This window comes from Rhamphochromis longiceps, linkage group LG3, assembly GCF_057381845.1.
Source record: "Rhamphochromis longiceps isolate RC_006_pf linkage group LG3, R_longiceps_female_GT1.1, whole genome shotgun sequence".
Lineage (NCBI taxonomy): Eukaryota > Metazoa > Chordata > Actinopteri > Cichliformes > Cichlidae > Rhamphochromis > Rhamphochromis longiceps.
Genome location: NC_140559.1, coordinates 16,199,168 through 16,210,139, shown reverse-complemented (window position 1 = coordinate 16,210,139; position 10,972 = coordinate 16,199,168). Strand labels below are relative to the sequence as shown.

At 45.2% G+C, this 10,972-nt stretch overlaps 1 pseudogene; it reads left to right on the top strand.

Moving 5' to 3' along the window:
- Positions 1-3,458: 3,458 nt before the first annotated feature.
- LOC146673155 (uncharacterized) lies at positions 3,459-4,294 on the top strand (annotated as a pseudogene).
- The last annotated feature ends 6,678 nt before the right edge of the window (positions 4,295-10,972 follow it).

Genomic DNA, 10,972 nt, shown 5'->3' with positions numbered 1-10,972 from the left:
TCCTCCATACCTGCTTCATGCCCTGGAGGACGGGGCTGTGCCCCCCCCACACTCCCTAGCAGATCATTACATGAAGGAACCTTTTAAAAAAACAAGCGCGTCCATGCTCACAGGTGTACACATGGGTGATCACACCCACAAACTACACCCTTTTTGGCTCCTACCTCAAAGCACACTGTGTTCTGTTGATCTTATGTGCTGCACAATAATGTTTAATATTTAGTATTTACTGTCATATTCCCATATATCATTGTGATGTTGTTTATTCTATTACTCTTGTTCTCTTCTGCTTGTTTTCTTTTTTCTTTCTCAGCAGGTGATCCAGGTGATCGATATATGCATTTTTTCTTCTTTTGTTTTTTTTCTGCTCATTCTGTTGGTTTTTGTCTTTTGCCCTTCTCCCCCATCCCTCTTCTCAGCTGTTTCTCTTTCCCTCTTTCTTTCCCCCAGTCAAGTCTGTCCCGTATTCAGCAAGTGAAAATAAAATGAACAATAAAAGGTGAATCAAATGGACCATTATGGCAAGGCTGGGATGGTCAATTTGGTAAAGTAAATCCGTTGGGCATCTTTCTTTGCCTTTAGACAACAATTCTGATGGCAAAAGAGCCAAACGGGACAGGCAGAAAGAAAAAAAAAGTTTTCTTTACTAAAAACAAACAAACAAACAACAACAACAAACAGTCTGAGCTTTCCCGAAAATGGTTCCTTAAGGAAATTATTTCTGCTACAAGTCTGTAGCACCTCTTAAAACAAACTCTTTCGGGGAGAAGTTCTTTGGTCGTTTATATTACCCATTCGTGGAACTGAAAATGTTTCTTCTACCACCTTCATTTTTCAGACCACTTCCCAGCATTACAAACTTGTCCCACACAAACACAGGCCACTCTTTGCACTCCACAGTTTACTGGGACCTCTTCGACTGCATCTGTTATGTTATTGCATTTAATCAAATCAAATCACGTGAGCTTGGCTTATGATCTTTTTAATGCCGCATTGTTCTCTGGAGAGAGGGTGAACGTAGAGTACTTCACAGCTAATTTGACCCAATCAACAAGGCCGCCGTCTCAGTTCAAGAGCTGCGAGTCTGGCACTCGCCTGGGAACTGGCTGAAAAGGACTACGAGTGATCCGGTGTTTTGATGTCTTGTTCGGTGGAAACACAACCGACAACGAAGAAAGGGGTGGGAAAAGAAGTAGCCTGATTTGTCACCTTCACACATTGTAGCTGACAGAAGTGTCACTCCCACAACTTCTCCAATACGCTTCCACTGCGCGCTTTCATGCGCACCAGGAGGCGGCGCGCGGTAGAGGATGTGCCACAGACTGGAGCTTCAAATCAGTAAAACAGTGCCGGTGTTGCTTCGCTCCTCGTAGTGCGGATGCCTTACACTGTATACGTTCATGAATATCATTATTACGGGCACTATTAAAAACAAAACTAGACCCGGATCAGAGCAGCCGTTCTGGCGCTTCAAGGTGTTTCCAATCATTTTAATTTGCCCCCCTCCCCGCTGTTGATTAGTAACACATGTGTTTATAATTTCAGGCCAAAACAGTTGCCATAAAATCAGAGTGTCTTGCTTCGAAAATGATCTTAAAATGAAAGAAAACACGCCCACGATAAGTTTATTTCTTCACCTGGGGGTGTCTTTGATTCATCTTTCCATTTTAACCCTTGTGTGGTGTTCATATTTTTGTTACCCAGCCAGTGTTCATGGGTCTGGTGGACCCGCTAGAGTTTTGGATTTCCAAATTAACACTATCAAACAATTTTTTGTTAAATTACTCATCAGATGTTTACTTCATCCCAATTACAAGCCATATGAACAGCAAACATGGTTAATTTTTTCCCTTTACCTTTGTCAGATCACATTTATGAATTAATGTGCTTCTCGTTTTTTTATTTTTTTTTATTTTTTAAATGTTATAAAAAAATAAATCAGTTATAATCAAGTGGAGTGAGTGGAAAGACACAACACATTTACACGTGAAGCAATATCTTTCACAACTAAATGGGATCAGCTGCTCATCAATGGTGACATTAGGCCCAGGGTTGTAAAACAGGGAGAGGTGGTGCACACACTTATCCCACACTGTCCTAATGGCAGCTAGCTTGTCTCTCTGCCGTCGAGCTGGTCTGTCGTCTCGGTTATCAAATCGGATAATCCTGGAAATTTTGTGGAAGTTTTCCAGAGACATTGATGCACTGAAAGGTTCTTGCAAGTTTCTGCATCCCACAGGGATTCTGTGGATTCCCCTTTGGACCTGAAAACTCCTGCAAGGATAAGAACCCCAAAGTAGGCCTTTGGGGTTCTTAGATCTCCTTCCACCTCTCTCCAAAAACACACCTTCCTTCTAGATCTGCAATCCAGAATAATTTTCTGGATGGAATCTGGGATGAAAAGCTCAAATGAAGACTTGATGTCCTGCACATGAGTAACTGTCAGCCGTGTTGGCCCTGGCTTATCACAGTAATAGCTCTGCAGGGTGGCTGGTTTCTTGGGCAAGAAGACCATTCAATTTCACCAGTTATTGACATCCATATTTCTTCACTTGCTGTCTGGTGGGCTTGTTCTGGTCCTGGAGCTGGCTGCAGATGGGGTACTCGTCTTCGTTTTGTTACTAAATGGTGTTCAACCTCATCCTCTTCTTCAAAGTCACTGTCAGACTCTGAATCTTCAGAAATGTGAAATATTCTGAAACCTCTTTGTCAACATCATCATCCGAAGCTCCTCTCTCTTCCAAAATCAATCAGATGGCCCTCGCAGCAGATAATCTTTTGCCATCTTGATCAGTTGTGATAAAGAACCACACTGGCAAAGTCTTATTTATAGTATTATGCCCCTAATTTGCAGGAGGGACAGGGTATGAGAAAATAAAATTTGGATCCCTCAAGAAAGAGGGTAAAATGTGTGGGAATGTCAGAGCAGACGGTGTTGATAGTTGAATTTTCAACAATGTTGCAACTTTGTGCGGGAGCAGGAGGGGAAGAAAACACTATCAGCAGCACCAGAAAGGAGGAAGACAGAGTATGGGAACACAGGACCTACACTTTCAACACTTTTATTAGACCTGGGTCCAGTGGACCCGAACACCTTCTATGTAATGTAAATGCGTGGGGGGAGGTACAGTATGAGGTCATTGAAAATTAGTTCGGATTTATGTTCTTCACAGAAAATAAGCCAAAGCCAATGAATTTCAGGTTGAAAAAATAATTAATTGTTTAATTTTTCTTTTGAGAAAAACTGAAAACGCATCTCACAGACCCGAACACCATACAAGGGTTAAGGTTTCTGGAGCATCTCGTTGTCCGTAGCTGAAGACAAGCTGTCTCTCTGGTCTAAACGGGGCCCATTAACAGGCCATAGGGGATCAAACAGACACCTATTATCCAGACAGCCATTAACAGGTGAGCAGCACATCAAAGCCACGCGTTCGCAAAGCCCGATAGCGTCTGTGATGTGCAAGAGGATGCCACGCAGGGGGTCGTGTTGTGTCTGCAGAACTCGGCTGCGTGCTTCGGACACAGCGTGCGGGATGGATTTTACAGCAACAACAACGGGTCAGCACAGCGCTCCAGCACGGTGCACCATGTGCCATACACGATCAACTCGAAGACAAAGTGCCGCCGGAAGCGCACAATATTCAGCAAGGCGCAGCTGAGCCAGCTGGAGAGGGCCTTCTCTGCTACACCCTACCCGGATATCAATGGGAGGAAAACCCTGGCCACTCTAACTGGACTACCGGAGTCTAAAATTCAGGTTTGGTTTCAAAATCGGCGCGCACGCTTCTTCAAGACTAAGAAATCAACTCGAGGAGCCACCAAACCTTCACAGGTCAGGCACAAGACACCGTGCACTCCTCAGGTGGCTTCTCCTCCACCTCCTAGTCCCAGCCTTGCATCTCCAACAGACTACCGGGTGCCCAGTCTACCTCAGTCCACCAGGCTCTCGTCAATCCTGGACATCCAGACCAAGTCACCAGACGTTCCCCAAATCTTTTGCCACCAATCCCAGGACTTCACCAGCTACTGCCAAGACGTGTTTCCATACGAAGGGCTGGATGAGTTGGATTTACCAGAGGACTTTGAAGCTTTTCTCAATGCACGGGGGGTACAGCCAGCAGAACGTGGCCATCCTGTCCACAAGGAAGACATCCAGAGTCAGCAAGGCCTCCAGGCTCTCTCCAGCTCTATAGAGACCATGGCCGACCTGTCGGATCTGTGCTTCCAGGACCTGATGGTCCCCAGTCTGCCCAGCTTGGACAGCTCAATGATTGACTATCTTTTGGCATGACTGACAAAACTGAGAGCAACATATTGAAGACCACGACATGAATGGGTCCACGTCCAACAACACGTCCGTTTGTGTAACAGCTACGAGCCAGCCTGCAGCAGGATGTCTGCTACATCAGTGTATCCATTCTCACACCCATATGTCCACGCTGTATCGCCAGTTGCCGTGGTGGCCTCCACTAGTGCACCCATTCAGTGATGTCGCGGTCTTTCAAAGTGTTGCGCTAACATTTTTTTGGACAAAGGTGCGGAGTCTACCTTGGGGAGGTGGTAACTGTGACTTATGCTATTCGTTATCTATTTAAGAAACACCAGTATGATGCACATCAGATGATTTCACATGTCCTTTTTGCACATAGTTTGTTTTTATTTATATTTTGGATGGGGATGCAAAGATAACGTTTAGCACTTGACTCAAAGCTGTCCTTGCTGAGTGGGCTTCAGCGGAGTCCCGGAAAAAAATTAAATGAGACGCACTTGTTTCCAACTGAAACTCGGTATGTTATAAGGTATGCCAACTGTTGTGACGGGTAAATGGGACACGAATGGCCAGATCGTCTTTTTTTTTGGGGGGGGGTATATTTCACGATTTTCATGGCAGGCCGTGGAGATCTGTAATGTAAATAAAATGCATATTACTATTAACAATGTTATGTACATAACGTATTTTTTACTAATAAATGTGTCCTGAACGAGTAAAAAAAAAAAAAAAAAAAAAAAAAAAAAGGAAATATAGAGTGACCCGAAAAACTAAAAGGCAGCACGGTGGCACGGTGGTTAGCACTGTTGCCGCACAGCAAGAAGGTCCTGAGTTCAATTCCAACATCAGGCCGGGGTCTTTCTGTGTGGAGTTTGCATGTTCTCCCTGTGTTTGCGTGGGTTCCCTCTGGGTACTCCGGCTTCCTCCCACCGTCCAAAGACATGCAGTTTGTGGGGATAGGTTAATTGGAAAATCCAAATTTCCATTAGGTGTGAATGGTTGTCTGTCCCTGTGTGTTAGTCCTGCGACAGACTGGCGACCTGTCCAGGGTGTACCCCGCCTCTCGCCCTATGACAGCTGGGATAGGCTCCAGCGCCCCCCGCGACCCTGAAAAGGAGAAGTGAATGGATGGAGGGAAAAGCTAACTAAGATCAAAATTAGAACATAATAATAAAATGATACAACAAAAACTGTGGTATTTTGCAAATCAATGCAAATTCACTGTGTAATTGTCTAACTTTATTAGCAGTGTCCTCCTGAAATGCACCACCAACATTGAGAGTAACATCCTCCTCTCTGCCCCTTAATGCTCTTTGGTTGATATGGTAACATTTAAATAAGACACACAACTACAAAACAAATGTAAAGTACATAAAAATATATAATTCACCATAATACAGACAAAACAGGAACTGTAACTTTCTATTCCGACTTTATTCACCTGCAGCTGGGCACATTGCACCAAAAACCAGCAGAACCCTCCCGAACACCCAAAGACCGGGGCTTATGCAAATGGCCAGAACGGCTGAACCGGGGAGATGGATAACTAGGCAAAAACTCCCCAGACACACGACCAAGGACCAGCTCAGTGCTGCGCAATCCCAATAAATCCCAGGGAAGATGGTCAACCCAGTTGCCACCCGTTAAATAAGCCCGGAGCGCAGCCTCGAGTGACTGGTACACCGTAGTGCAGTGGACCTTGACCCCCGGGCCGTCAGACATGGCAGATCAAAGCTCCAAAACGAACTGGGGGCCGCTGTCTGAGGTAATGTCAGCAGGGGGACCAAAACGTGAAACCCACGTCGACACGAAAGCCCTGGCCATCGCTTCTGCCGTCATGGAGCCAGGGGGACCGCCTCCGGCCACCTGGTTGTGCAATCCAACACAGTCAAAAGGTGCGTGAAACCCTGCGACTAAGGAGGATGGCAAACCAGATCAACATTTACATAGTCGAAACGCCGACCAGGTACATGGAAGGGTTCGAGGGGCACTTGCTCTTAAACCAATTTCCACAGGCCTGGCCAAACGAACCTGGAGCTGACTGAAGCATATACGCCATGAAGAGAGAGGGCTGAGTTGAAAACGCGACGGAGCCACGAAAGAGGAACGACCAGTCGCAGCGACCGGTAGAAATGCGGACCGCTGTCCCACACCGGCTTGTCCTCCAACCCAAGGCCCGTCTACACGTAACGAAGTGCAAGGACGTCCGGGTCAGCGTGCTGCTTAGCGGCCATGGCGGTGTAGTCGGCGCTGACGTACACGGGAGAAACCAACACGCGGGACAGACAGTCAGCGACCAGTTGGACTTGCCAGCCACATGCTGAATGTCCATCGAAATGGACTCCGAAATGCCCGCTAACTGGCGCTGCTGGCGAGCGCTCCAAGGGTTGGAAATCTTGGTCAGATCGAAGGTCAAAGGCTTATGGTCGCAGACCAAGTATGATCTGCGTCGACGAGGTGCCGAGGCAACAACTCTCTATGGAAAATGCTGCACTTGCTTTCGGCGTCACAGAGCGTGCGACTGAAAAAGGTGAGCGGCTTCCAGACGCTGGAGACGCTTTGTTCCAACACGGCGCCCACCGCGGCATCCGACACGTCAGTGGTCTTTTTTGTTTGTTTGCCTGTCCCGTTTGGCTCTTTTGCATCAGAATTATTGTCTAAAGGCGAAGAAAGATGTCCAACGGATTTACTTTACCAAATGGACCATCCTAGCCTTACCGTAATGGTCTATTTGATTCACCTTTTATTGTTTATTTTATTTTATTTTCACTTGCTAAATACCCCAGACTTGACTGGGGAAAAGAAAAGGGAGAAAGAAAGAGGGAAAGAAAAACAGCAGAGAAGAGGGACGGGGGAGAAGGGCAAAAAACAACAAAATAAGCAGACAAAAAAATGCATATATCAATCACCTGGATCACCTGTTGAGAAAAAAAAAATTGAAAACAAGCAGAAAAAAGAGCAACATAATAAACAACATCACGATGATCTATGTGAATATAACAGTAAATACTAAATATTAAACATTATTGTGCAGCACGTAAGATCGACAGCACACAGTGTGCTTTGAGGTAGTTTGTGGGTGTGATCACCCGTGTGTACACCTGTGAGCATGGACGCGCTTGTTTTTTTTAAAAGGTTCCTTCATGTAATGATCTGCTAGAGAGTGTGGGGGGGCCACAGCCCCGTCCTCCAGGGCATGAAGCAGGTATGGAGGAGATCAAAACTCCAGACATCCTGAGGCCCCCAGAACACAAGAGACCAAGGAAGACCCACAGAGGGGCAGCCGCGCCACTGTCCCAGAAAGAGCTGAGGAGAGTCCCAGATGAGGGCTCACTCAGCAGCCGCAGAGCAGAAGCCAGGGGGGGGGGTTACAGTGACGTGCCCGTGAGCTCAGCCGGCAGCCAGCTGTGCCAGAGTGACCGAGCCCCAGGCCGAGAGGCTGACAGACATAAAGAGACGCTGTACACACAATCACACTCCCCAAGTGTACTCCAAGAACCGGGTCTAGGTACCCTTGCCCCTGGAGGGGGAACTGCACCCAGACCCAGGTGGTGTTACCCTTTTCCCTCGGGTGGAGAGAAGCAGTCCGCCCCGACTCCGCAGCAGCAGGGAGGCCCCACATTCCAGACCACAATCAGACAGCCAACTCCTCCTCCCAGCCCCCCCTCCCCGCTCCAAAAGGCCGCAGAGAACGGGGTGTGTGAAGACTCCAAACCTCCCTCCACCCGCTCATTGTAGTGTTGATGCATGTGTGTTCTAAGGTGCAATTAAAACCCAGGAGGGCATGGAGCTACCTGCCAGAGAGCAGCAGGTAAGCGCATGGTCCCTCCTGTTAGCCCTCAATGTCTACGTGTATTTAAAATTGAGAGGTGGGCAACGATGCCAAGGGTGAGGTGTACACCCTGATGGTAACTTGGACTCCGTGTAGCGTGCCCACCCCCAAGATCCTAAGTTGTGGAATAAAATCGAGGCACAGGCAGCCAGAAGGGGACGGGGGACGGGGGGGGGAATGCCTCCCCTGCACTGACTACTACCTTTATGCCTTCTCATCTCTCCCCAGTGTCTTATGAACCTGCTCCCAGGAAATATCTTTTATACCAAAAGATTTCTCATCCCCTTTCACAATTATTATCATCTTCTCTGATTTGAGTTCAACTTGGTCTGTACAATTTATTGCAATGAACAAAATCATCTTCTTCACTGTGATTGCTGGATGAGTTTTGTCAATCTGTCGTCAGTCAGCTGTTGAAAATTGTTGAACCGCTCCCTTCCCATCTTTTGCCTTTTTACTTTGGTCACTGGAATATTGCTCTATAATTTGCATAGAAGATGCAAACTATGTTCTGCAATCACTGTCTGTTAGAAAATTTCTTTTTCTCAATATAAATCTATCTCAATATAAATAGTCAGATGTCTATTCATATTAATGTACAGAATTCACCTGCTTGCTACTACTACTGCACATTCACCCAGTGTATATACTATGTGTATATATGTGTATATATATATGTATATATGTATATATATATATATATATATATATATATATATATACATATATACACACATACATATATATATATATATATGTATGTGTGTATATATGTATGTGTGTATATATGTATGTATATATATATATATATATATATATATATATATACATATATACACATAGTATATACACTGGGTGAATGTGCAGTAGTAGTAGCAAGCAGGTGAATCTCGTTAATCACCTGAGACAACTGTTGTGAAAGAAAGGGCCATGGATCAAAATTGTTTGTAGTAGACCTCAACACAAGCTACGCTGCAGTTTGTAAAATTAGTTTGTTGCGTTAAAATAAGGTTAAGACCGTGAAGTTGCATCCTCTCAACAATGTATGTCAGTGGATTTATTTTCTCCAGAAACATGGGTGACTCAACAAATGCGACGTCATCTCCCAACCTCCGACCCTGTGATGTTGTCAGAACACCAGTCCATGCTTTCTTTGTGGTGGTCTACAGTCTGTTGTTTCTGGTAAGTTTCAGATTTTCAGATGTGCTCAAGACATGGAACTTCAGCACACCTGCTCTGGTACAAATTGGTTTAAGGTTCTCTGTGCATCTACCAAAGTCCTGCCTTCCCCATCCTTTCTGCACCGCATTCAGGTGGGTTTACTCCTCAATGGCTTCATCATGAAGTTTTACTGTTGTCGGGCTAAGCAGCAGGCATCGAGCAGCTTGATGGTCTCCATCAGGTGTGGTTATATAGGCACATCGGTCAACGTGTTCTCCAAAATTACCCATGTCAGCTGCACCATCATCTTCCTCGTGGTCTTCATATCCCTGGTCTTCTTCTACTACAGCACCTCCTGTAGGGTGTCACAGGCACAGCAGAGGCAGCTGGCCTCCTCTGGCTCTGGAAAGCTGGTGAAGTCTCGCAGGAACATGTTGGTGCTGGTCAGCATCTTCTGTGTTTGCTTTGTCCCCTATCACCTCGTTCGACTTCCCTATACTTTTCTGAACCTGAGAAAGGTTTTGAGGGGGAAGAACATCCAACAAGCAAACCAGGAGAGTGAGAGCAGGAAGGAGCAGGCTGACATTGTTACAGCAACAAGTTAAACCAATGAGCTTTAAGGAAAAGTTCAACATGTTATTAAATGCTAAGATGTACATTTGTTTTGAGAGTCAGATGAGTTCAGTGATGTGATGGATCCCAAGTCTTCATGAACTCGTCACAAACACACTCATGCAGACAACATGCGTGTTCATGTTTCCACTGTCAGACTTTATCTTCTCTGTCTTTGAGGTTTTCTCGTCTTCTGCTGATGTCACAAAACCAAATATCATTTTTCTCATTCAAATCATGATCTCAGTCTGCTCAAAGGTTGTGGTTTCTCCTCTGAATCTTATCAGCAGTTTCAATCAGCAGCTTTTAATTTGTTTAAAAAGCTTAGCGGAAGTAGTCAAACACATGTCAGACACTGAAGGAACACTCTACTCTCTACTCTTTATTACAGTTGTAATAAAGTCCTGTGACACAGTTTCACAGTAAAAGTCGATAAATGGTCCCCCTGTAGTTGTAACATTTTCTTTTTTATCCTGCAGTTGTGTAACAGGAACTAACAGCTTTGTGGGTGTCCAGTTTCCCTTGGGGCTGTAACTTTTATGATATTCATCGTTTTAAGCCAATTTGATCCATCTTGTGGTTTCAGCGTGATTTGAATCAGCTCAGCTATCTGTCACCTCTCTGGTTCACACGAATATCCTTTATCACTACTGTGAGTGTTTTCGTCTTTCCCTTAAAGAGAAGAAAAACAGTCAAAATATGAACCGTATATCAGGGGTAGCAGTAGTTACTGTAGCTAACTGTGAAATATTGCCACGCTTGCAGCTGTAAATGGCCAATTCATGTTCTCCCTGAAAATGTCTTTATGTGTGCAAACATCAGTATATCCTCACAATACACTTTATTGTAACACTTGTAAGAACAACTGCGCTCTATCTTTGGGTCTGCACCGTACTCAGTGATGTGCTGTTAACAACACTCTGCCTATGTGTCACAGACTCCGAGCTCTGCTGAGGCGCTCGTCTTTGACACAAGTTACCACACCAATCACTTCCTGGGTGGTCTCTTTCACATTAAAAGCTTAATTTGTGCTTATGATAAATAAACTGGTACTTCTTGTTTTTTTTTCTTTTCTAAGCAAACACTCAAAGCAC